This window comes from Phyllostomus discolor, chromosome 2, assembly GCF_004126475.2.
Source record: "Phyllostomus discolor isolate MPI-MPIP mPhyDis1 chromosome 2, mPhyDis1.pri.v3, whole genome shotgun sequence".
NCBI classification, from domain to species: domain Eukaryota; kingdom Metazoa; phylum Chordata; class Mammalia; order Chiroptera; family Phyllostomidae; genus Phyllostomus; species Phyllostomus discolor.
This window is the reverse complement of record NC_040904.2, coordinates 180,799,690-180,804,627: the sequence shown is the minus strand read 5'-3', so window position 1 is coordinate 180,804,627 and position 4,938 is coordinate 180,799,690. Positions and strand designations below refer to the sequence as shown.

The window sequence follows — 4,938 nt, the reverse complement described above, 5'->3', positions numbered from 1 at the left end:
ATGATTGGACACCGGCCAAGGGTTTTGCAGTGTGTACTTCTGGACTACATGTGCGTAGAAAGCAGAGGGGGACGATAAAATGCCAGTCATTGTCCACTTCAAACAACTCAGATCCCATCCTAAGGCTAGCTCAAAACTGGCTTGGGAAATAACAATGACGTGAGCAAATACAAGAAACAATCACAATAATGAGCATGAGTAGGGTGCTTTACAGATTACAAAGCATTTCAAACACAGCCCTTTCCATCCACATGATGGAAAACCACCAGATGAGTAGGCTTGTTGTTGTTACCACCATCTACAAAAGAGGAGATGGAGATTGGTTCATAGAACTTCTCCAGGTCACGCGCCCAAGCCAGGGCTCACATGTAGTTGTCTCTCCAAGCCCCAGGCACATTCTCCTATTCGTAGATGCTTATCCCCAACAGTACCAGCTTGATGTTCTCTCTTTAGAAATGTCATCACGGAAAACTGAGTGCATAAGATAAGGAACGAGGTTAGAAATATGAACCACTTACTTCATAAGGGTAAATTATCCCTCTTCCCAGAATAAGGAGCTCACGTAGTATCAAAGATTTTTTCATGGGTGTTATGAGGAACAAATCTGAGATTCTTTAGAGACTCTCTGATTTAAGCCATTGAAGTAGGAAGCCTGTGGTATTTACCTGTGGAAATTTTGTGCCCTTAATACATTCAGCCTTTGTTTTCTATGAGACCAAACCACTCAGACTCTTTGCTGAAGAACTTACCCGAAATGAGAAACACAGGCTTCTTCAGCACGAGAAGGTGAAGGGATTTGGAGTAGGGACAGGGCAACCAAACAATGATCCTCTCCAAATTCCGAGTAGGGAGATGAAGAATATATTGCCTGTAATTCCACTCATGATTTCATCATTTTGTTCCCCCCCCAACCCCATGAACATTTACTATTTTTACTGCCTAACCTCAGCATGGATCTATCTGAAAAAGCAGCCATGAGAGTGATTTTCAAGTATGTTTTATTTTTTTCATAACCTCATAAATGTACAGGCTGCTGAAAAAAACTAGCTGAGAGAAAATCTAGAAAGGATTGCTATGCTGACCTAAATGTTGCATTGAGGTGTATGGGGCCTAAAATATATATGTATCTGTCATATTCCATGAGGGAAATGTGGGTTAAATATTCTTTGTTTGATATTCTACTTAGTTTTCTTGAACCTATAAAGCCGTTTTCATTTCTTAGACTGCATTACTAGAACCCACAAAGAAGATCAAACCTGAATTTATTAAGAGGATATGCTCAAAGCTTAAATGTGTGTTATATGATTTGAGGAAGCAGATATTTGGTTACTGCTAGGTGGATTGCACATTTGCTTCAGTGTGATTTGCAAGAGGCTATTCTTAAGTTGCTCTACTTACTAGCTATTCTGATACCCAGGGTGTCCATTTATGGCATGCCAGAGGGAAGCATAACATTAGGAGTAGATTTTTATTACAGCAAAGTGGTAAATCTGCATGAACTTTTTAAACAGAACTTTGAATACACTCCAATCTGGAACACATAATTATTTCATGCTGACTAAAATCAAGAAGAAGAACTGTGTGACTATACTCACAGATGTAATTACAAATTACAACCTATGCCTCATCACTGCCATCTACTCAAAGTCTTTGCTGGATTTCTTCACTTCAGCTTAGCCAAAAGGCCGAGAAGCAATCTTTGCTGGATTTCTTAAAATGATGACTCCTTACTTCTTTAATTGAATGGAATTTTGAGTATAATGTGACACTGTGTCATTTCCAGGCAATTTATAATGCCTGACAATATTGGTTAGACCTTGAGGAACAATTCTGATGACATTAAAATATCTTCACAAGCAAACAGAAAAAATGCCTCTCCCTCTCCCTCCTTTTAAATTTATTTAATTTTTCTTTTATACACAGAATGGTAATAGTCTACAATAACTCCTGAATTTTTTTCAATGTGATTGAATATTGCAACTCACCACTTTAAAAATATGGTTTGACTTTTTTACATACATGCATGACAGCCTATGTTTGTCAGAAAGAAGCTCATTTGCCACGTTCTGTCCATTAACTCAGCCTCTGAGATACTGCCTCAGATTTTCCCTGTGTACTGGGCATCTTTCCACCTGGAAAAAATATCATATCATTTTTTAATTTGAAGTTTTCACTTATTTATAAAAATTTTAAATAAACCCAAATCTAGTACTGACAGCAGGTAAGCCCACTATTTCTATTTCTGTTTTATTTAGAAAATACTTATTCTTTTTTTATTTTAGGTCTCCATGCTAGTCATTTGTCCATGACAGAATTTATTTTTCAATCCCCTATTAATTTAAAAAAATCTTTCTCAAACTTCTGCTCTAACTGAATGCTTATTTCTATCATTACAGAAAAATAAAGCTTTCCCCCAATCATGTTTCTGAGGCATTTAATTAGTCTCTACTTAATCCTGGCTTCCAACAGCTACCTGGGTAGAGAAATTAAGCATCCTAGGCTGTGGTTTTTTTTTCTATAACCCTTCCAGTGAATGGAGGCCATTCTAGAAATCCATCAAGAATGCTCTGTGGTGCTATAAATGAGGAAACCTTTTCTTACCTTTCCCCATGATACACTAATTCTTATCCTTTAAATATACAAATCAAATTTTATCTCCTTTGTGAAGTTTCCTATGATTCATCCCATTCCTATTTGAGAACTCATCTGCTTGCATGAGCAAAACCAAGCCTATTTGGAAATCAGTGACTGAGATCACTTTATCCTCAGAGTCAAGTAGGATAGAAAATTGGTTGGATGAGCTCATGGAAGCTATTTTAAGGTAAATAGGTAGAATAGTAGGAGAGTTATTGTTGAGCAACCTTGACCACTTCACTGCACAATGGTTTTAGGGTCAAACAAATCTAGTGTGGACTCAGCTAAATGAATACAAATTTATTTACTTATGGATGTAGGGCTATTCATATACTCTATTTCTTTTTGGGAGAGCTTTATGGTTTGTCTCTCTTTAGAAATTTTTCATTTTTTTTAACTTTTGAAGTATTTTATTTTTATTTTTTGGTTTTTGTTGTTCAAATTTTCCTTTAAAAGTTTGGAACACTTCATGAATCTGTGTCTCATCCTTGCACAGGGGCCATGCCAATGTTCTCTGTATCATTCCAATTTTAGCATACAAACTGCCCAAGTGAGCACAAATTAGTCAATTTCATATGAATTGTTCACAATAAACCCTTTCGACTTTCCTTTGAATGTTGGTACTGATGGTAACCAAAATTAAGGATAGACGCATTAAATGTATAAGAACTATAATTAAGTTTGTTAGATCTGTAGTGTGAGTTTCTCCATTTCATTCAAGATATTGGTCACCAGTGTTCTTTTTCCTATTCAGTCTGAATAAAGTTTTACCAATTTTATTGATCTTTTCAAGGTACCAGATTTTAATTTCCCTTATTTTTTTCTATTCTTTTTCTGTTTATCCTTTTAGTGATTTCTGTTCTTATCTTCATTATTTTCTTCCTTCTTCTAATTTTGAGTTAAATTTACTCTTCTTTTTTATAATTTCTTCTTTTTATTGATTTTAGACTGAGAGGGGAAAAGAAAGAGAGAAAGAGAAATACTGATTTGTTGTTCCACTTATTTATGTATTCATTGGTTGATTCTTGTATGTGCCCTGACCAGGGATCAAACCTACAAATTTGTTCTATGGAGACAATGCTTAATAACTGAGCTACCCAGTCAGGGTCTCTAGTTTCTTAAGATTATTAATTTGACATCTTTCTTCTTATCTAATATAAGCATTTAATGTTATACATTTGTCTCTAAACACTTTGTTGGCTTCATCCCATGAGTTTTTATATGTTATATGCTCATTTTCATTCAGTTCAAAATATTTCCTAAATTCCTTTTTTTCACATATAGATTATTTAGAATGTATTGTTTAAATTCCAATTATTTGGGGATTTCCAGATAATTTTGCTATTATTTGTTCATTTCAGTTCTCCATCTGTCCCTGAGTTTGAAGTCATGACTCTGATCTCTTCTCTAGGCTATGATGCTGGGTCCCTACTAGTATGGTCCCTGCAACCTTGCCCTCCAGCTTCTTGCCTTCCAGCAGTTCTCAGGGGACTCATCTGGATGTGCCTGACTCCCTGTCTTCTACATGATGTGACAGAGATATCACAAACAATGGTAAATTTGATAGGAAATCAATAGATATCTAATTTAATAAAATTAAAAGACTACCAAAGCACATTAAGTGTTTGGCAGAGATTAGACAAATAATGTACAGAGTGGATTTCTCCAGAAATACTCAGTGAGAAAAAGGGCATTGAAAATATACAATGTGGTTTTACTCAAACTTGAGAATTAATAGGGATGATAAAATTAAGGTATGAAGGATTTAAGATTGTTAGTAAGACTTTGACATAACTCCAGAATTCTTTCAAAATTATGTTCCTCTTTTTTATGTGGCTTTTTCCCCAGTTTTATTGAGAAATATTTACATATATCACTGTATAAATGTACAGTATACAGCAGGATGGTTTGGCTTACATATATTGTGAAATGATTACCACAATAGGTTTAGTTAACATCTATCATCTTATACAGAAACAACAAAAAGAAAAATAATTTTTGCCTTGTGATGAGAACTGTTAAGATCTACCCTCTTAACAACTTTCTTATATATCATAGAGCAGTATTAACTATAGTCATCATATGTACAATTACTAATACTTATTTATGTTATAACTGAAAGTGCATTCTTTTTGACCACCTTCCTTCAATTCCTCCTCCCATAATCTGACCTCTGGTAATACACCTCTGATCTCTCATGCACTATTGGTGGAATACAGACTGGTGCAGCCACTGTGGAAAGCAGTATGGAGCTGCCTCAAAAAAATTAAAAATGTAACCACCTTATGACTCAGTGATTCACTT

At 35.1% G+C, this 4,938-nt stretch overlaps 1 non-coding gene across 1 annotated transcript; it reads right to left on the bottom strand.

Moving 5' to 3' along the window:
• Positions 1-3,085: 3,085 nt before the first annotated feature.
• On the bottom strand, positions 3,086-3,192 carry LOC114514207. Its single transcript, XR_003685944.1, has one exon. It is a non-coding gene; the product is annotated as a U6 spliceosomal RNA (small nuclear RNA).
• Between the last annotated feature and the right edge of the window lie 1,746 nt (positions 3,193-4,938).